We start from the raw sequence: 23,304 nt of genomic DNA, 5'->3' as shown, positions 1-23,304 counted from the left end.
CCCTCCACTTCATGAGATTTCTCCAGTTCAATTCTGAACACCATGTGAGAGCAGTCTTAAGTCACATTTTAGAATAGGTCTGTTGGCTAGCAATACTTCATATGGCTACAAAAAAAAAATCATACTGGATCATCCTGTGGATAGATTCATAGGCTTCTTGCCCACACATTTAGAATGACAACATCTGTCTCACTGACAATTGATGATGTGGAAAGTATCAGAAAAGGAAAGTTAATGTACTTTCAGCTAACTCTGATCCAGCAGCTGGAAAAAAAGAGCCATGTGACAAACCAGCTCTTCACAGATCACTTATATATGCTCCAACCAACCACTGGTGTCCATGGAAGATGGTATGGAAACCAATGTTCTACATATTAGCATTTGCATGTCTCTGCATGCACATAAAACATACGTAGATGGCTATGTACATGTATAGTGAGCCAAATATTGATAAGCACTGAGGCTCATGAAAAAGATTCATGTAAAGGTGTGAACCAAAAGTGCTCTCTCTCTAAATATATAAATAAAAATGCATATTTTTGTGCATCTGTTTTGCAATCTGTATATATTTTAAATGCAGATCTAAGGTACCTTTTTTCAATGTGTCCTTGTATGAACTCATTAATCCTTAGCATTTTGGGGATTCCTATTAGGGATATACCAATATTATAACCAAATGGAAAACAAAAGCATGGAGTATGTAGAAGACAAAATAGCAAGACAAAATAATACACAAAAGGTGCATAGAAAATTAAGTTAATTTCTAGAATTTTTACAAATGCCAAATGTTGAGCCCAGACCATAACCCTAGATCCTGCTTGTTGCATATATGAGGATAGGACTACACCCCTAGTTTCAATACCCTGGGTTTGTGGGAGTAGTTGGCTTCCAAACCAGAAATGAATGTGTACAAAAGTCTAACTTGTTCAGATTTGACCTATGTCCATTGGGGGGAGAGGATCAAGCTGTGAACACAGATCTAGCCTTCAAAAGCAGGCATTTCTTCTTAATTATTCCATGCAAGAGATTATAAAAATTAGAAGCAAAATAATTTTAATAATTAATAAATGGGAAGATTAGCCTTTCCTTTATATGGGAACAATACCAGATATTGAATTAGCTGTATTAGCCTTGTATAGATCTATTAGAGATGTGATTATTATATATGGATCATATCCTATCCACATTTCTAAGAGCACTAAAAGTTACTCAAATCAACCTCACTGAAGACAAAGTCATGCTTTGTGTAACAACTGAAGCAGCAAACTGTTAGGACTTCATCCCTCACTTCCACATCAATCTTAAATTGTGGTGTCAGGGTTATGGTAAGTGACAGTCTTTATTTATTATTGATCAGATTCATGTTTAAACACCATAACAATGAACATCTTGTCATATCAGATATGTCACAAGGCAGTGAATGTTGATATGTCCCTGAAGAATGAAGATGGTTTTGTAGGGGAGAGGGTATTCCCCCAAGAGGGTTCCCTGCCCTCCTTCCTCTGTTTTATTTTGGTTGGTATGAAATTTTTCAAATATAGCTTAAGGTGGTGGAAAATAGCAACACATTAGACTCAAGCACCATTTAACTTGCATGCACTTTAGTCTGCCCATCATCTTGCTTTGCTTAACTAACTATAAGTGGAACATAGTTTCTAAAGCGCTTTAGAGCTCTCATTTGGGAGCACCATACACCTCTAGTGAGCAAGCCATTCAAAGAAGAAAGACATTTCTCCATTTGTTTGGGTTTTAACCAGTTTGTCTCTCACTGGCACCTTCAAGCCTGTGTCAGTCCAAGCAAGATTTTACTGTTCTGTCCGTCTAAGTTGCTGTCATACAAAACTTGTCACTGCCAGCAATGGATGAGTGTTTTAGGTCATTCTGCAAGTGGTTAATGAATAAAATGTAGCTTCAGCAAACCTCTTTCCAAAAGCAGTGATTTTTTAAAAAAAATTAAATAAAACCATTAAGAATGGAAAGTTGGAATTGAGCTCTGAATTCCAAATCAAAGTCAGGTGCAGCCTCACATCAGTTGAGTGAGGAGAACTGTGGCCAACAGCTCTTGAAACTCACTAAACCATAGTGGAACTGACCGTTCATAAGTTGAAATGAAATGGAGTAAGTGTAGGAGAGCCATTTGCACTCCCACAAAGAAGACTATTAGACGACTGTCCACTATACACTACGGGGGCTCAGCTGACCCAAATTTTACATCCACTTCCAATAAAAACATTGGCAGAGGGATCTTGCTAGTAGAAAGTCAGTCAGGAATCGGGCTTACAAATGGACAAGAAGTGATGGATTTTTCAGAAGTGATGGATGATTTTTTTTGTTGCCCTACTTGACATACCTTAAGTAGGTTTGATTTACAGAAGCTGCTGAACAGTGACCCTATTAATATCTCAAGTTCGGCATCCAAAAACAACATCTTTTTGAAAATTCAAATGAAGTTGCTGGCAGACTTTTCTGTGCCTAGAGAGTGTCCTCCTCCAGTCAGTGCTCCTTAAGACACAGAAGTTGCTAGTCTGCCCATGTACGTAAAGCATCGGGGTGAGGGGGGGGGTGGGGAATTCCCTGATTTAACTCATTCTCTAAGCAGCCTCCACCTGTTATGGAAGTCCGAGTGGGAAGGCAGACAATAATGCTACTGCCAACTTTCCCTCAGCAAACTCCCCTACTGATGCAGAGAGGTTCATTTTCTGGTCATGCCAAACTGTGCTGTCAGGCTAAAGATCATGAAGAGATAAAAGTTCTCAGTATTAGAGCTAGCTCTGTACCAGTGGTTCTCAACCCAGATTCAGGGGCCATCTACAACAGCAAATAGCATTGAGCAGTGGTTTTCAACGTAACTCTGCAGCTGGCTTTAAAAAAAAAAAAAAAAAAGATTTTAGGTAAGTTTTTTTTAATTAAATTACTGTACTTTTGTTGAAAAAATTCAGAATTTGAAAATTTTCAGCTGGCTCAATTCACAATTTCATACTTTTTAGGGTTTTCTTCCACTGGACACTCAATGGCTGGCTTGAGGCACCAGGCTGACTGGATAAGATCACTTTACCTTCTTTCTTCCCCACAGGAAGCAAACAGCTCTGAACTACTTCAGCAATCATGTGAGCTTCTGCACAAAAACTCTCACCTATTTTTAGAAATTAAACTGAGGTTTTGAAATAACTGAATGAATGTTTCTTCTGTCTTAGGATTCTGGCTGATAAGTAGGATACCACACTCAAAGGAATGGTCTGATGCAATATGGCAAAAATCATGCTCCCAGAACTAGACATACCAAAATATATCAAGAAAATCAGTTCTTATGAAGTGTCCTGACAAATTCTGCAATCTTATGAAGTTGGAATGATCTTGAGAGAATAATCCAAACTGAGAATATGGGTCCAGATGAAACCTGAACCTTCAGAAGTTTGCCTCTCAATAGTAACTAGCTAGGGAAAATAATTTCTCTCAGAAGAACTTCTTCCCAGTCCACATGATCAATTCGTGAATTGTAGCTTTGGAAAGATTGTGAGGGAAAGAAATAGGAATTACGTGCAGGAAAAAATAGAGAACACAAGCCCCAGAAACATTCAGGACACTTGAGCTTTGTACTTCCATCCAGTAGTGCTGTTCTCCTGAAAATGATTCAATGAATTTGGGGTTGATTTGTAACCCCTATAGAATATGCATGAAAGCTGAATACAGAAAGCGTTAGATTCTAGTAGGTTCTAGTAGGAATATTTGAGGAAGTGTTGGTTGGCTTGATTTTCTCAGATTAGTTAAATCATCCTAAACTCGGATTGCAGAGATATAAATAAAAAGAGTAATGGCTGTAGCGTGCGCGCACACGCACACTTCAAATGTATACTGGTCTAGAACATGCATGCTATATAATTTGTTAATGGGTATAGTGCATTCAGATTGGAGCTGCCTGCAATTCCTGTTTATGGGGATTATAAAAAAAAAATAAAAATACTGGCCTAGAAGCAAAAGGTTGCATAGTCCAAATTCTGCTCTCAGTTACACTGATGAAGTCAATGAAGTTATTCCAGATTAACTCTTCTGCGTTTGACAACATAATTTGTTTCTATGTTTCTGCTGTATATACAACTGCCGTACCAAGGCTCATTAACAATCTTCTGAACCATCCAGCCTTCCCTCAGTTGTGATAATGTAATAAACTGTTTTATTCCCCCTACTGTATTTAGTGCTCATGTAAAGTGGCAGACTGACAGCCCTGGAGACTGAAGTGTTCTGTTGAAGTCACAGAAAAGGTAAATGATAGCATAAGTTTCCCAGACTGCCTTATGAATAAGAAGGGACCAGCTCTGGAGTACAGATAATGTTCAATATCCATGGCCCACTCAATCCCTAGACTATGTTCTGACATGGCTAAAAAGGTCTTAATCACCGATAGCAAATTTCATTTTAAAACAAAGCTATTGCTCAAAACACAATTTGATGGTCAGTGAGAAAAACAGTTGGCCTTTACAAAATGTATGGAGAAAATAACTTGCTGAGGCACTAATGAACTTATCAGACAAACAAGAATATTTGAAAATGCGATGGAAAAATAGTGTGGCAAAAGGAAAGAATGGTCAGCAGACATTTTCCAACAAAGTATATAGGAATGAAATCAGTATGTAACAAGACTTGAGAAAAGAGCTGATGGAATCAGGTTTTTGGCTAACACCAGCTGAAAAGACCTTCATACAAGTTATTTTCCAATTCAATTCTCTTTTAAATCATTTTAAAAATAGAAGGCCTTCAGCAACCTGGGTGAATTAAGTTTTGCAGTACAGTAGAAAAATGGACACGTGCTGAATCAACCTACTGTATGGCTTGTATTTGATTGTCTAGCACAGTACAATCCAGACAGAATATATTAGACTTTTGATTTCTTTTTTAAAATCAGAGGTCCCATAATGGAGTCAATAAAATCAAGTATGTGATTAGAATGTATTGGCATTGCATTAATTGGCTGCACAAGTCAGAGATGTCCTCCACCTCAGTGGCAATTGAATCACAGAACATATAATCAATGGATTTGGACAGACTGAAGAGCATAGCCAGGTGAGTGAAACATCTGCACACAAGCCAAGGAGCTCTGTTAATTTAACCATAACAAGCAAGTCCCCTGAGGTCATGTGCCAGTGTTTCAGGCCAGATTACAATTATCTGTCCTCTTTTGAATCACATTGGGTGCAACTACTCCTGCAGGTGCAGGGCTTGCAAATTGCACCCTGAAAACTCCCAGCAGTGAATAAAGCTTAATCATGAGCTACCCTGATACAAGGAACTCTACAAGTCATACGTATGACTCTTCTGTTGGGTTTATTTCTCATAATACCTGATATACCAGCTGAGGACCTGGCCCATAGTGTTTAAATCAAAACAGTTCCATTGAAGTCAGTTAACACCAGCTGAGCATCTGACCTTGAACTGCTGTCTCTCCTATAGGACTGTAAAAAATGATTCTACATTAATGAACTAGCCCCCTTTAAAGTAACATTTCTTACTTTGAAGCCACTCCAGGAATGATGACACTTTACTGACAGGGACATTAAGGCAAACAGAATTTTCCATGCAGGAAGAGATTGGTAATTAAACAAGAAACATTTGGCTGGTAATGTTCAGTATCAACAACTGGTAAGCGTCTTCCTTCAACATCCTCTTTCGCACCATTAAAGGTCAGAGGTAGAACTAATTAGTTTCAAACTGCAAAAGTACTCAATCTACTTTTGCACCAGTGGTTAATTTGGATTCTTTGTTATGCTACTGAAGTATTTGAATAAAGTATTTTTCAAGCTCTCTTTATAGAGATCCACTAACTTCAGACTGATATTCAGTGTAGCTTTAACTTCCATTTGCATTTGTCATTTGGTAGAAGTCATGGGCTCTTTCACTTGCATCCCTGTTAGGGCCAGGTTCCTGTTTCCATCTCCTTTCTGCCAAAAATTCTTTTGATCACTTGGGATGAATTCCGATTATGTGTTCCAAGTCCTAGTCCAAAATTGACAAGAGTGGATGGATATAGGGGTAATCACCAGTGGCAATATAGCATAGGAGGAAAATAAGTAATTTCAGAGTAGTGTGAATGACAAGATCAGGAGGCTCTCCCTGCAATTCCTCATGTGAAGTGGGGAAAAAAAGAGGGAGGCTATAGGATCTAATGTCCTATGCTGTTTCTTTTGAGTCTTGTGCAGGCAGGTCCCAAGCTACAGCAATGAGGAAGAAGTCCCCAAGGATTTGGGGATTTCTATAATCAGCTGCCTGCAAGCTCCTCCCTGCAGCTGGTGGTGTTCAATGTGGAAGGAGAGGCCTCCTGGCCTATATGGGCTGATAGATCACATAAGTACCTGAAATATCAGTGCAGTTCCATGCGTACAGCACATGAATCCCTTGCTACAGTTCTGATTCTGTGTCTGGGGCACCACATACTCAGCTTTGAGAACGGTAAACAAGTGTTTACTAAGAAGAACATATAAGAGGCATGTTGTTCTGAATCATTGACATTTTACAGCAGCAAAGTTTCCTTCTGTTATGAGCTCAGATTAATTCTTGTGTAGATACCTGGTAATCTGGAATTCAATAGTCATGATGAGAGGCTGTTATAAGATGAATTATTATAAATACACATTTTATTAGAAACACATCCAATATCATTCCAATAAAGGAAATTGGATTGTCTATGAGAGGCGGACGACACTGGTTTATAACAAATTACTTAAAACAAACTATGAACACTTGCGCCCAATTTTCAAACCCACTTAGTTGTCATGAGTTTGAAAGTGTCTGCTACTTGAAGGTTATTGGGTTTGCATTCTGATGAAAGACTTTGAAACAAGGACCAGTGAGGCGGCAAAGGAAAAATACCCAACAAATCAAATGAAAAATGGTGCAGAGTGAGAGAACTCAGCAAAAAAACAAAACCCAAACAAAAAATAAAAATCCTACACACAGAACACCCCTGATCCCGGAGGCCAATTCATCCCCGCACCTTAGTTCAGCAGAGATGCTTCTCTTATGCCACTGTGTCCCGATTTGGCCCTGTCAAAGGCCTGACGGTCTGCAACTGCAAAGACCCCACTGGGTGGAACAACAGAATGACTCTGCCATAACCTCTCTTTTCTCCACATCCCTTCTGTCATGGAGATTTTGGCGGGTGGTGCCTGTACACCTGTTGGGGTGAACATTTAACTGGTTGTGTTACAGCTTGCCCCCCCCCCCCCCCCATCAACTCAGCTGCAGGACCCGATGCTTATCTTAGGACACCTGTTTGTGATATAAGAACAAACAGTGAATGATATTGATGGATCATAGACCTAGATCCCACTAGCAACTCACTGATTTCAGTGTGGACAGGATCAAAATCCTTTTTTTATTTAAAAATTGATGTGTTTAGTAATGATACATTTCAGAATATAATTATAGTTAAGAGGTAATACTTGAGTGTCACTCCAAATTCAATGCAACAAGTAGTCCCTCCATCAAAAAGCAAAATATATATCCATGGAATAGTGTAAACAAACTATCCTCAGGTTTGCAGGCCTTGTAGCACTTACTGGAACAGATTCATCCCCAACCAAAAGCAGGCAGTGCTTGGTATCTGGTTCTAGTGGGTAAGGGAAGGCATTTTAACTTATTAAGATGTTCTCTGCAGGCAGGACTCCCATTGAATACCTGTGAGATACTCTGGATTGGCGCATCCCAAGTTCCCCTCTAAGAAACCCAGCCTGCGCATCCTCTTCCTGGGCAAGGCTGACTGTGTGCCCCTCAGTGGATGGGAGGGGTGGATGTTTTGAATGACTTGTTTTTTCTAAAGGCAGACTTTTTACTACTACAGGCCTTCTCCATGAGAACAGACCTTACAATGAATTGAGCACAGAAACATGTTCACTAGTGTACATGGACACTATTAACTAATGAGTGAGGTTTCAGGGTACAGAGATGTTAATTGAGGATTGTCTTTCCCCTCCAACTCCCTATCCTTTTCATTACTACTTAATACAAATACACATTTATAAACAGTAGCACGGGTAGAAAGTGTTCAACATTTTCATAAATACACGGGAAATAAGATTTCACAACTTTTTTTTTTCCAAGCCAGCTCTATTAATCACTGCACACTCATCTCAAAATGGTACATAGGTTTTTCATAAACCAGTGACCAGAAAGGCAACCATAACCTTTTAGTGGAGCTCCTATTAGTAACTTTACATTAAGTACAACATAGCTGAGGAAGAGGATATGGTGCTCCTACATAGCCAGGATCCAGGGCTGAGATGGGACAGTGAGGAGTGATAAAAAGATAGCTGAAAGAATCACAATACAAGCTACATGAAACGGACAGTAATCTGACATTTGTAAAGGATGCCATGAATGGCCATCCTTTAAACAATATAAAACCTCATCAGGCTAGATTCTGATCTTAGTTCCGTCTCTGGAAAAATTAAACAGTTTTTAAGACCATCTCTGCTTTGCCATGTTACAACAAGTTATATAGATGATTGAAATGCAGTTGGTTAGAACATTTCAATTTGATATTTGTGATGAAAACAATCAATTTTTGATGGAAAAATTAATGATATTTTTCAGAGATTAAATGCTCCCTCTTCCACTAAGAGCTAGCAAATCTTATCAAAGAAGAATAAAGACACACCAAGGGAAGTGACTGGCTGTACTTTTAGAAGTGCCTTTGGACCAGCCACACTTCATCTCTCATACAATGAACACAGACCTATTTTCACTTCAGTTGATCTAAAGCCTGTGGACATCGCTTCCTGGAAAGCTTTGTGCAACCTTGGGCTCCCCTCTTGTTAGTAACACATGCAATGGTCTGCTGTACAATACATTTGCCACTTGGGAACTGCACATTATGCACTCTGGTATGCTACCATTGCTCTGCTGCATAATAGTAGGCAGATGTTTCTCTCCCTCTGTTGTATTTTCATTTCTCAAGTGGTTTCTAAAAGCAGATGTTCCTATGAGAATCAGCCTTCCCTCCTGATTATATTTTCCTCACACACGACATTATATTTCTGCTATCCTTCAATCTAGCAAAGAGTATTTCACATCAGTGAATTTAGATTCCTCTTCAGGCATCTTAGAAATAGTTAATGTAGGAGTGTGCCTGGCACTACTTGTATTTCATTTCTCCTACTCCCACAATTCACTATTTTGCAAATACTGGGACAGACAGACACTCAGCCCCATTCTGTTCCCTTTTCATCACCTGAGCAGCACAAAGAGTGGAGACTGGCTGCAAGTCCCCTGGTTGCACTCCAACACACCCCAGCTGGCAGACTGTCCCTTGAGCATTACTGCCAGCTGGCACAGATTAGAGCAGCTCCCAGGTTCTTTCCATCCGTGACCAAAGCCAGGGCTTGGGGGGGAAAATCAATAAACCATAAGAGATACTCCGATAACCAGATGCTCTGCTTCTGAAAAGGTGGAATTATTTGTTCCCAAACCTCTCTTCTTTAGTCTCTATTTCCTTTGGTAAACAACCCTTGATGTGACCAAAGCTTGTTACCACATGACCACTAGTCAATGTCCTGTGAGACTAACTTTTTATTTCCTAGTGGATAGATTGGCCCCATTGTTGACTGTAATATTGACTACAAGCCCAAATACTGAATGGTGATATAGTTTTAGTCTCTACTTTCATACCTAACCATTGCCCCTGCAGGGAAGGATTAAGATGTGTTCTTAAATGGACAGTGTAAGGGAGCCTTGCAATGCCACTGCCCATATAATACCTGCTTTTTGGATGAAGAGACCAGTCAGTCCAATGTCTCACGAACATTGATTGTTTGGGTTTTTTTGTTGTTTTTTTTTAAAAGGCAAACCAAAACAAACAAAAAACCCCCCACAGAGATACTGTTCCTTGTGACTGTCATTTTCACTGGAGCCTTAGGGAGCTAGGCAACTAACTCCCAGTGAATTAAAAGCTGGGCATCTAAAACCCGTAGACTCATTTGAAAAATCCCACCTTGAGTGACTACTCTCTACCAGTTTCCCTTTCTAGGGCACTTCTCCAACAGTATATTTGGTAATAATGCCACAACTACTATTCCCCATGTGTACAGTATCCCAATGGTTGATGACCTGGCCAACAGACCATGAATACATGTCTCCGTCTCCATAATGTGACATGATAAAATGGAAAATTCCTCATAAAAAAGTAGCCATGAAGCATTGCATTAATATATATCTACTAGTGATCTTCATAAATTACCAGTCTCCAGAAAAACAGAATAAAAATCTAACTCCAATTTGTAATGGATAGTACATATAAAAACACTATTATGCTGTAATATTGTCACAGATTTTATTTATTTATTTTTTTTAAATAGAAAGGATAAGTGAAATACACCTTACAATCAAGAAACAGAAGTAGTAATAGATATCTGAGACGTGGAAAACAACTGCAAAAGGAAGATACTGGAAAAGCATTAAGCTTATATTATCTTCAGCCTTAAACTCAAGTGCTGCCACAGTGATATGCAACTATTGATTTTATTTATTTAAGTTATTGGTTTAGAACAGCATGGCATAAGATGGACAAAATAATTTGCATTGCTTTAAAAACAAAGAAAGATCAGGTTGACTATCTGGCAACTAGAAATGAAATCACACAGTTCAAAGCAGGCATTGGTATTACCACCACTACTTTGTTGGAAATAAACTATACATTAGGAAAAGAGAAGAAAGATGTGGCAGGATTTTCTGTTAGCTGTTTGTAAACACAAAAAAACATGATATAACAAACTAGATAAAGGATAGGACTAAAGCCTCTGAATCCACAGTTCCATAAAATTGGACCCAATTTTACAAAAACTTGTGCATGTATTTCATGTTAAGCATTTGATTCGTCCTCCTGAAATAAAGAGACATTCTCACATGCTTAACTTTACACATCTTAACACATTTTGCAGTACTGAGGTTTTAGAATGTGCTGAAGTATCTGAAATACTTTAATACTGAGGCCTTATCTACAACAGGAAGTTTTGTCAACAAGTCAGTCCTGGTGTACACACTACAATGACCATTTTGTCCACAAAATAAAACCATCTACAAGAGGCATGGAGCCTCTGTCTGCAGACCTAGGGCGACAGACAGCGTAGACACGAGCAGTGAAATTGACAAATAAGGAGGTGGGGGGGCTGGAGCCCAGCTCCAGAAGCCACTGGGCTCCTGGCTGTGGGTCGCAAGCAGCTGCTGCCTGGCTACCAGCCTAGGCAACCTCAGGCTTTCAGCTGATGGGTAGGAGGCTGCCGCCAGGCTCGCAACAGGATGTGGGAGGCTGCAGCCCTGCTGCAAGTCCTGATCGCTAGTAAGCTGCAGGTGGCTGCTGCCCCACTGACAGCCTGGAATGCCAGCAAGCCACGGGCTGCAGCCACCCATGCCTGGGCTGCCAGTGGGGTGGTAGCCGCCTGTGCCTTGCCGGGCATCCTGGGCTGCCAGCCAGGCGGCGCTGCCCATGCTCAGGGTTGCAGCTGGGCTGCAGCCACGCCGCAAACCCAGGCGAGGGCAGCTGCAGCCCTGGCAAGCTGGTACCACATGGGATGGGGGTGGGAGGCAGTCCACAGGGAGCCTGGGGGCTCCCTCCAGGGAGCTGAGAGATGGCTCTCTCAACTCCCCCCCCACTGCCCATTAGGTCAGTGGAAGTGGTCCTGGTGAGGACGCATTCCACCAACCCAAGGATAGCAGTGTGGACGTCAGCCACCTCTATAATTATGTCCACATATAGTATGCCAACAAATTTCTGTAGTGTAGACAAAGCCTGAGACTTTTCAACATGCTTGCAGCCATAAATTAAAAATAAATGTTAAAAACTTTTTTAAAATCTCCAAATTTAATAAATTAAAAGCATTGATTTACTCTCTCAACCAAACTGAAAGCTATCATTATCCTTCTCTCGAATGGGGATACTTATATTACTTTACCCATACAAATGCTACTTGTGAAGTTATCTGACCATGAAACCAATTCAGCATGTTATTTGCGATGGCTCCAATAAGAAAAGGTGGTTCTCTTTCAAACACTCTCCCCCCCTCCCCCATGGAGGCTCTGTATATCCTGATCTTTAAAAAGATTTTAAAAAACCTCAGCTGTTTTCTTTCACTATGCTTTTATTATTTAATACACTACAGAATGTTTTTCACACCATGATGTCTTTCAGAGTGTGTCAAAAATAAGGTCATCTAGAACTTGTCACTAGCTGCATGTCATGTATGAATGGCAAAAGAATCCTGTGATGTCAATTTTTGTTCTAGCTTAAGCACTAGACAACGAGGGTAAGCTATGGACAGTGATTTACCAAAATCTCTTCAGCAGCTTTTCCTTTCATCAATCAGTTAGAGAATTCTATTAAATCTCTGTGCTGAGTGGCATCTTTCTTAGACTAGCGAGATGCCTAGCTTTTATTACTCCAGATATTTTAGGTAGCTCATTTGATTGCAGCGGATTCAATGCCTCACCTTTGGTTGCTATAGTATTTCTTGAACAATAAATAGTAAGTTATACATTGGTCCACTAAAGAGGGTGATTTCTTCAGAACACATAGGAAGCACAATGCTTCCTAGACAGAAATGTCACCATTTTTGCAGCCTGTGCTCTGTACATGCTAAAAATGTACCAAGTTAATCAGAATTTAGTCTTTAAATGATAATTTGTGTGTGCATGATTGCTGATTAGCTGAGAACACATGACACTGAACAGAATGTCTTAGGCATGCAAATGTGTACTTTTGGATCAATGCACTATGGTACAAAACTTGATTTGTGTAGTGCCCATCATGCAAATGCTTTGGAGAGGAGCACAAATGCAATCAAACCTTATAGCCTTTCTGAAAAATAAATAAATAAATAAATAGCGCTATCCTTAAATAGCCCTGTCCGTGCTACCTCTTGATACTTCTGATATTTGAAAAAGACAATAGACAGGTCAAAAATTGAAGTGCATGAATTAAATAAAAGCTCTTGGCTATGCCAGTTTTCATATCTACATTAGCTAAATCTCTTCCTGCATTACTTTTCCAATCTTGCTCACACTGAGTAGTATCTTACTATCTGATGACACCCAAGCAAATCAAAGATGCTCCTGTGTAGCTAGATGATACTTAATGTAAAGGAAGCAAAAAAATGCTGCCTCTCTTGGGCTATGCCTACATTGTGTTTTAAAACCCACAACAGCAAGTTTCAGAGCCAGAGCACCTACACTGCAGCTTTTAGCACCATAGCACATGCCTGAATCTGTAGGCCCAAGCTCAGAATAGCTGCCCCTGACTTAGGTTTTAAAACAGTTTAGATATACCCTCTGTCTCCTTTGATTTGAAGAGATTATTTGCAGCAGGGAATAATTTTTTTTCTTGCATATACACACTATTCCTAGGACTATGAGATCCCAAAATCTTTATCGGTGGCCTCTAAGCACTATCACCATACAAATAAATCAGTAATATAATGAAACTACTAAGAACATCTATGTACTAAACACCTAGTTCAAAACAATGGTCTAATTTTATAACTACCTCATCTGGATAGCTGGGCAATGTGAAATCATAGGGCCAGATTCTGATCCTATTACTTACATTACATAGCACTTACTCAACATACGGCTGGGAGAACCAGGCCCATAGTTATTTTTAGTTGTTATTTAAAAAAAAAAAAAAAAAAAAAAAAAAAGTTACTTCTCTCCCCCACCACTTCATAGTTAATGATATTTTCAAGCATCCAGTACAATGTAATGCAGGACAAATGAGGCAATTTTCAGTAATAGTATAGCTATCACTTGCGGACTAAGACAAACATACATAGCTTAATGTATAATGAAGAGCATTTAAACCTCACCAACTTTGGTACAGAAACCCTGGTTACAAACATATGAGTTATAGCACATTCATCAAGGAAAAAAGACCTGACCCAAAATCCCATTGAAGGCAGCAGGAATCTTTCCAGTGGTTTTAGGATCACATCCTAAATCCTTTCAAGATTTTGTGCAGAGCACCAACAGAGTCCCCAGAATAGCCCCTCCTTAGAGGATTTTGGAAAGTCATGGACCAGCACTTAGTTAGGGACGCATCATGCTATGCCTTTGTTGGGCTTTCTTTTGCTCAACACTTCCCTGAATGTTGCTGTGGAGAGAGCGTCTATAGCTCAGTACCCTACAGAACACAGGACTGAAGAATCAAACTATGCACCAAGTTTGTGGTCTCTCTGTGCAGCAGAACTTCAGCAGCATAATAGCTACTCCCATGCCCATAGCTGGGACAAAGTGACAGGATTTAGACATGCTAGAGATAGAAAAAACCCACTCAATACCCCGAAAGACCTACCCTATTACAGCAGAACCCTAATCTTCACCTACATTTGGTTAGACGCTCATAATAGGTATCAAAGAGTTGGAGGTAAATAAGTTACAGTTCAGACAACAAAGTCCATTGTAAATGAAAATGCAAGCAATTTGCAGCATAACCCTTGCCAGGCACAAAGAGGTGAATCAACCAGCATTACCAGAGTAACCATAGATCCTACTCTTGCTAGAAATGGGAAATAAAGAACAGCCATCAGCCATTCAAACAAAGTCCACATTGAAAAAAGGCATCCTAAGAGTTCACTCACCATGGGTGGAGCTTCCTCCTGGCAGTCCTTAGGATTGGCTCTGCCAGGCATTGCACCTTCCTCTGGCAGAGTCTTTACCCATCTGATCTCTCCCTGCAGGCTACTTTTCGTGACTCAGTCCTCCCAACAGCTTACCATAGATATTCCTCTTCTGGGGGCAATGTAATAAAGTCCTTCTGGGACAAACCAACCCAGACAGTCCACTATCCTCTGCCTGGTCTGTGCCACAGCCCCATTGGATAGCAGGGGAACCCAGTCCTGCCCTCTACTCAGGGTTGCAGCTCAGGGGTCCTCCAATCAGCAGTCAACACCTATCCTATCTTACTGGTCTCTCCTACCTTTGTGCCCCCCAAGTTTGCCAGTCTCTTCTCTGTCAGAGAGTAACTTTAGACAACTTGTTTATCTCTACAGCCTTCAAACACGCTTCCCTTTTTCAGGGAGTGATTACATCCCTTTCCACTGCCTCTTGGCTTTTGTAGAAGCCCTGCCTGTCCCTCACAGGTGAGTTTCTCTCTAATTCGCAGCCTCCAGCCTAAAGCTACCCTGTTTGCAGCCTAATTAGCTGATTGGGCCACTTGGCCTAATTCAACTCTTGCAGGGCTAGTGGGGGAACCACACCCCCACCACAAAGAGGAAAGGTCAAATGCTGCAATTCATTCAGTATCTTTCTCTTTCATGCTGAACTGAATCATCTTTTCATGCTCACACCCCTGACACATTCTTTATAATTATGCTATCATATATGTGTAATACAGCCTTGAGATTCATTTGTACTTCCTTACTAAAACAATTATTGATTAGGGCCCACACTCAGCAATGTAATTAAGCACATGCCTATTTTAAACTTGCAAGTAATCCCATTCGTACTCAAAGCATTTTAGGGCTAGGAACTTAGACTGGGTGACACTAAGCATCTAACCTAACTTTTAGGTACCTAGAAAAATCACAGAGTCAAATTAAGCACAGAAGCTTATCATTTTATTGTATTGGAAAAGATAGATGCCAATGGAAGGTGTCCAGGGGTGGGTGGGTACCGTAAACCCCATCCCTCTTGGTGTTCACAACCCAAGTGTGGAGGGGGGGTTCCCTTACCTGGGATTCTTAGCTGTGAACCTTTTTTCTGTGTTGTGTGTCTACACCATCTTTGCCCAAAACTGGGGGTGGAGAGAGGAGGACCTTTCTGATGACCCACAGGCTAGATGTTACCTACTCACCTGGGATGTGAGACAGAGCAGGGTCAAGTCCCCTCTCTGACTGAGAGGATTAAACAAGGAACTATCATCTCTCAAGTGAATGCTCCAACCACTGGGTCATCTGAGAGTCTGATCTGGGGGTTCCCTCAGTCTCTCTTGATTAAGCTATTCCACTGCAGTTAAATAATGGTAAAAAGCCATTGGTGCAGGGGAACTGGTTCCTGCATCTCCAACCTCCCAGGTGAGTGGTCTACAGCCAGATTACAGAGTCACTGATGCATGTTCTGTTTCATTATTTATTCATAAACTGTTTAAACAGGAAAGGTTGAGAAAACCCCACATCAGAATGATATAGCCTAGTGGTTAGAGCACTGACCTCAGAGGTGGTATATTCCTAAGGAAATCCCTGATCCCCTTCCGGCAGAGGAAGGACTTGAACTAGAATCTCCCACATGAATAATTTAAATACTATGCTGACAGTTATGAGGGACATGGTGGTCCTCCTCCTTCTCCCTCACCCTGATCTGTTTGTTTGAGGGGCCTAATCTGGTATGCACACCCTGAGCACATTTATCAGATTAGACCCTGCAGGCAAGTTAGGTGGAAGAATACCTATCTTCTTTAGTTCATGGGGCTTAGGTATCTGGATGCCTAGAATGAGGATGCAGTGTGCATGGGCATAGGCAAAACATAGATGCTAGAGAACTTTTACTGCAAAACATTTAGGTGCTAAGTGATTTTGAGCACCTAGAGTGTTCAGCAAAATCTGGGCAGGGATTTTGTGAATCCCAGTGGTGCCTTTTTCTGGGATTTAGGCACCTAAAGCGGCAGTTAGGCACTTAAGTCCTTTTGTGAATCTTGGCCATCACATAGGCCCTGATTCAGCAAAACATTTAGGTCCCAATTTAACAAAACACTTATGTTCTGAAAGTTAAACTCATACTTACTGCTTGACTAAATAGGGATTTTTTAAAGGTATGTCCCAGAAAATCTGTAAGTCTTCCTGGGACAAAGAATCCTGTTTCTGTTTTCTTTTTTGGTCAGTCAGATGCCTGTTGGCTCCCCAGCAGCTGTAGTGAGAGATCAGTCTCTCTAGTGATTTCCTCCTCTAGGTGCTGAAAAAATGTGTTTCTGTTAAGTTCTCCACGGTTGTAGTGAGAGAGCTGCAGAGCAGCCATGTCTGCACAGAGGGAGCTCTGGCTCCACAATCTTTTGAAGCTGCAGGATTGGCTGGCTCAAATGCAGCAAGTGGGATGGGGCAGTTTGGGACCAGCAGCACCCACTCATTGCCAGCAACTACCAGGTATTGGGGTCACCAGCAGGTAGGAGCAGGGTGGCACTAACCAGCACCACATCCTACTTGGTGAGGCTGGTGCCTCTCACAGGCACAGGAACCTGCAGGGGTTGGTGCCTCTCCTGGGGGTGGGTGGTGGAGTCAGGAGCCGGGAGAGGGGGCATATGGTATCTGGAGGGGAATGTGATGGGAAACAGGCAGATGTTCCATTGTTTTATACTTCAGCTGTGGCAACCCTAGACCCCAGTAATTTGCTGAACAGGTATAGGATTCCTCACATGCTTCAAGAAAGACAGATGCTTCATTACCTTTCTGAATGGAGCCTAAATGGATAAAGTATCCCTCAAAGAAGTGGGACTGAGTCACTGCGTGCACACCCCTTCACAGTTGGGCATGACATAGCAAGCTCTCATCTAGCATCCACTGCTAACAGCTGCCCCAACCCTGGAGTAGTATACCTCTTCTCCTAACTCAGCCCTCCAGCCAGGTCACTTGTATTCCCAGCCCTTTCACAGTAAGAGTCCTACAAACAAGAGCATGATGTCCTCACATCAAACATCCAGCCCCTTTACTCCATCTGCTGGATACTCTTCCTTTAACACAGTCAATAGTCATACCCCTCCCCCTGTACCTGGCAGTTTCACATACTACCTCCCTCTCCTCTGGCTTCCAGTCCAGGGACCCACAGAAAGCCACCATGAGCGATCCTCTCAGAACCCATACTGCCTCCCTAGAGCACTTGCTCCCCTGGCTGCTTTCTAGAACATTCCCACAGCTCCTTCCTCAAATCCATGTGCCTCAGAATTGTCACCTTCTTTCCAGCTCTGCAGCTTTCTTTCCTGCTGTCATTCAGAGCAGTACCTCCCTAGGTGCTCTCCATGGACATCCAGCTCCTACTGAGTTGATAAGCCTCATGGCTTCCTTCCTGGATTCCCTTTCCCTAGTCTCACTCCTCTCCTCTAGTTTAAAGTCCAGACAGGTAACCAGCCTACCTTCTCTTAAGCCTATTTCAGGAATCTCTTTCTTCTCTGCTACCTCCCCCACAGGGACAATCCTAAAGTATAAAGTCCTCAAGTGAAGAAGCAAGCACGCTCCCCTCCTTTTTGTGCAAAACTGTCCACTCTCTTAGCTCGGTCCAATCGTTACCCAAAGCTGCTTGATCCCTGGCTGATTTGGGTCAGCTGGGAAGGTAGCAGGATCATTATAGGCAAGACTGAGCCTGCTTCCCCTTAAAGAACCAGCCATCCTTTGATAATACCCATAGCCTGTCTTTAAATGGAATCCCATCAGTTGCCTAATGGGATATTTGAGAGAATCCAAACTTTCATGATATGGTAAACTATTCCTTTTTTTGAGACACATCATCACCTTATATTATTTTGTTACTATTTACTATATTGTTATAGTAACCATGACCAGGTGCTGCTTGTGGAAAACTACTGATTCATTGTTATGAAAAAGTTTTCCCTCAGTTTGTTACATGATAAAGGACAAGCAAAGCAGAGAGTGTGGGGGATAAGGTGCTTCACCTAAAGCAAGAATGAACTAACAGGAACTAAACACACTAAGGGGTAATTAATGCAAATACCTAGATTGGGAAACAAGCCTGTAGAAAAACCATTACCTGGAGAAAATTGCATATACTGGTTTAAAACAGATTCAAGAGGCCTAGCAAACAAACGACTGAGAACTGTATAAACTAACAGCCTGATATAAAGGGTGAATACTCTCATCTGATCTGAGAACTGACATGAGGCTATGACAGAAGGGACAGGCCCCGCAGAAAGAGTTTGAACGACTATGAAACCTATCAGGGTCCCCATGTGGAAGAAGAGTGACACCTGGTAAAACATGCATACATATAAGCTATTTATTGTTTTCAAGATATGGTTTCTGTATAATGCTTTTGGTATTGAATAAATACTTTGCTTTCTGAAGGCAGGTTGGTCACTGGTAAACCCTGTCACAGCTCCTGGGAGAGAACAGGTCATCAGGTGCTGAATTAAACTCAGACTTGCTGAGGTACCTTGCAGGAGGAAATTGAAGTCTGAATCCCCAGTCTGGTGGGAGAGGAACACAGAGTTGCACCTGAGAACGGTGATGACTACAGGCTTAAGACTTTCTAAGAAGCCAGGATGGAGTCAGAGATTCACTTACCTTAAGAGCGCTGATACTACTGTTAAACTTAGTCTTCTCATTTCGTTTTTGTAGTATACAAGTGAATGTTCAGTTTTGATAAGACATACTGTGGTGGTAGTTTCTGATCATCAAGGTTCTGTGTAAAGTCAGCAGACCTGAGAAAGAAGCAGTGCAAGCAACAGGACAATTTGTTCTGTCCCTAGATCTCTGATTGGAGTCAAATTTTGAGGCAAAGTTGTTCTCCTTGGTATTGGGTTGAGATTTCTGGAAGAAGGGATTGCCCTGCATGTTGTTTGGCCATTTTTGTTCCAGGACTAGTGCATCTGTGTGAACAGAAAAAATTCCAATTAATGTATACCCATACTCCACTGAGAAGCTGATCTGCAACGCTCCAGTCATCTTCTACAGAGAACTGACATTGATTTCAGAAAAGGACATTGGTGACAGGACACAATATTTATGGTGACAAAAATGTGCTAGGTGGTTTCTAAGGCTGAGATTAATGTTTTCTTCAATCTGATAGTCACTTGGGTTTCACTTTTGTTTTGCAATTAGCTAACTATGGCTTTAGGGCCTAAAACCCTTAATTATTGCTTATGGAATCATGGGTCACGCTGACAATATGTCACTGTGACAAAAAAAAAAATTGATATTGAGGATTCCAATGACTTTGTACTATGTATGGAAAACAATACACCACAAAACAGCACATGAAAAGTGATATATTCTCTAATATCCATGTGAAATTAAAGAGTGTGCTTGCTCTGTTCCATAAATAATCTACTTGTGGCTATTCAGGGTCTCCCAAATCTCAACTGGCTTTAAAAATTAAATTGTCAACATACTGGTCTGAAATTATGTATTTATACTATTTTCTTAGTGTAGTGTGAGTTCATGGCTTCAGTGAAATTGCGGTGAATGACTTGTACCTTTCTCAGCCCAGATTCTGATTTGGAAAAAAAAATTGATTTTATGTATGAAAAAGATTTGTTACGCAAAACCAAGTTTATGGCAAAACTACGGGTAAGGTTGACTGGTGCTGCCATTATAATTACAAACCTAGGGCTATGTCTACACTGCAGAGTGAAGTCGACTTAGTTTAAGTCGACTTTCAGCAGTTGATTTTTAGAAGTTGCAGCAGCGTGTATACACTACACTGTTTGCACTGGTCTCCCGCGTTTACACTGACCACTCTTAATTCGAATTGCAAAGCAGTGTAATGTGGATAGCTATCCCACAATGCAACTAGCCATGGTGGCTGTTGGGATAAGTTTCATCGTCCCATGATGCAACATTGCTTCCCTCCCTCCCTGCCCCCCAACAAACAGAAAAAGTATTTGCAAGTTGTTTGTTTGTTTGTTTTTACAGCGATGCCGCCAAGGCTGCCCTGCTACAAGCCATCAAGCAAAACAACTCTCGATTGCTGCAGGTGGTAGCCAATCATCTGCAGTCCATGATTCAAGTATGCAGAGCCATCAATAGACTTCTGCTACAAAGGATAGTAACTTTGGGAAATGTGCAGGACATAGTGGAGGGGTTTGCAATGATGGGGTTCCCAAATTGCGGGTGGGGCGGGGTGCGCATTGATGAGACACACATCCCTATCTTAGTTCCTGCCCACCTAGCAACTGAGTACATAAACCGCAAGGGGTATTTTTCCATGGTCCTGCAGGGGCTTGTGGATCACAGGGGTCATTTCACTGACATCTATGTGGGGTAGTCTGGGAAGGTGCATGACGCGCACGTATTTCATAATTCGGGGCTGTTCTCTAGGATGCAGGCAGGCAATTTTTTCCCAGACCAAAAAATTCACATCGGGGGTGTGGAAATGTCCATAGTGATCCTGGGGGATCCTGCTTACCCCTTGCTCCCTTGGCTAATGAAGCTGTACACCGGGCACCTTGACAGTGACAAGGAGTGTTTTAATAAGAGGTTAAGCAATTGCAGAATGGTTGTAGAATGTGCCTTTGGGCATTTAAAGGGTAGATGGAGGAGTCTCCTCACTAGTCTGGACATGACTGAGAAGAACCTCCTTTCTGTGATACCTGGGTGCTGTGTTCTTCATAATGTGTGTGAAGCGAAGGGTGAGCGGTTCCCCCAAGGATGGGCTGTGGAGGCAGAAAGAATGGCCACCAATTATGAGCAGCCAGATGCCAGCACTACGCTGACAGCTAACCACAGAGTGCTTTGCATTAGGGAAGCTTTGAAAACCAAGTTCTGCAATGAGATGCAGGACTGATTTCTGTTCCTGTACGTTGTTTGCCTTTGGTGAAACCACCCGCCCCCTGCCCCCCAAATCAATATCTGTACCTACCAAATCCCTCCAGAACAAGATATGATTTAATAAAGAAACATGTTGAAATGATGCAGAAGTTTATTTATGAACATTCAAGTCATGGGGGAGGAGGATGTTCATTCACTATCTCAAGGGGTAGGATGGTAGTTGGGCAGTTTTTCTGGTGGCGGGGGATGATCTGGTGCATGACGCAAGCTGCCGCCGAAAATAAGGATGCTGGTAGTTTTCCAGTGGCGGGTAAGACATCAGGCGCCAGGGCGCCATAGCCGAAAAATAAGGACACAGGTAATTTCCTGGGTAATGTGTGCACACCCTAATGAAATGTGCACACCCTAATGACATGTGCTGCACACGCCTATGTGCATGGTACTGTGATCATACTCCAGCATTTCTCTGCGAGTCTCCCTGTCCATTTCCAAATTCTGGGACAAGGTGAGCCGCACGCTCTTTGTTCTGCCTCTGTGGCCGCTAAGGCGTTCATGAGCTCGATGAACATGTCATCTCTTCCCCCCCACCCCTCTTTGTAATCTGAGATAGTCTTTCCACAGCATTTCTTGATGGTGTGGCCAAGGCAGAGGTGTCTACAGAATGAAACAAAAAAATAACAAGGTTGCCACTGTTTGCATAGTGAAGAAAATGATGCAAATGCTACAATGTAGCAAAATGTTCCCCAGTCTGCATCAATGTAGCAAAAAACTACCCTGTCTGCAAGAATGCAGCAAAAGATGAAACAATTTAGCCAATAATGTAGCCAATAATCCGCATGCAGTGCACAGGGCTAAAGCAGAGCCTCATTCCATTCCTGACATCCCAAAAGGGTCTGCTCGCTGTGCCTTTACCGAGGCACTCGGGGGGGGGAGGGGGTGGAATCCCTGCTTGTGTTTGAAACCAGCACACAGACGAACCACGGAGAGCGGGTGGGTGTGTGTGTGTGGGGGGGGGGGGGGCAAGTCTCTGCTTAAAACACAGATTTGCTGCACGCAGCTGGGTACCAGAAGTGTTTCGCCATGATGCAGGCTCCCTTGATTGCACCAAAGTATCCTACCATGGAGGGAGGAACAAGGCAGCTCTCCCCTGAAAACCTTGGCAAACGATAAGAAATCACATACGTGAAAGTTTCTGTGTGATATCACCTGATGATAAATGTGGCATTTCTCATCACAGAAATAAACTGTTCCCTGAAAAAAACCCAGTACAGTCACCAAAACGGCTGAAATCCCCTTCCTGATCCCTCCCCCTCCTCCCCCCCCATGTAAAAGGGCAGAACTGCTAAGAAGAAGAAAAAATCTCACCAGATGTGCCTTCCACGGGATCATTAGTGCTGTCCTGTGTACTGCTGGACTGCTCTGGGGTCAATATGTCCTGACTTTCAGAGAGAATGGACACCCAGCTCTCCTGTACTCTGCTTTCCTCAGCCTCCTCCTCCTCCTTGTCCATGGAGTCCCTTCTCCAGCACGCTTTCTCCAGATTCCTTTTGCTGGCTCTGAGCTGAGCCAGAACGGACTCCTCTCCCCACAGACCAATGAGATCTAAGACCTCTGGTTGACGCCATGCTGGAGCATGTTTGGGCTTTGCAGTAGCCATGCAGATTCAGTGACAAAGCTCTCTCCACGCTGGCAGCACAGGAAATGAAAATTCAAATCTTCCCGGGGCTTGAGGGGAGGGAACATTTCCTGGTAGTGTGACCACAGAGCAGCACGCTGCGACTGTCCAGAGCGTCCAAAACAGGACATTGGGGGATAAGTCCCGGTGGCCAATAAAGTTGAATTA

The sequence above is a fragment of the Emydura macquarii genome, unplaced genomic scaffold, assembly GCF_026122565.2.
Source record: "Emydura macquarii macquarii isolate MOO-44397 ecotype Brisbane River unplaced genomic scaffold, CSIRO-AGI_Emac_v2 contig_1390, whole genome shotgun sequence".
In the NCBI taxonomy this organism is placed as follows: domain Eukaryota; kingdom Metazoa; phylum Chordata; order Testudines; family Chelidae; genus Emydura; species Emydura macquarii.
The sequence above is the reverse complement of the archived record's forward strand: the minus strand, read 5'-3'. Positions refer to the sequence as shown.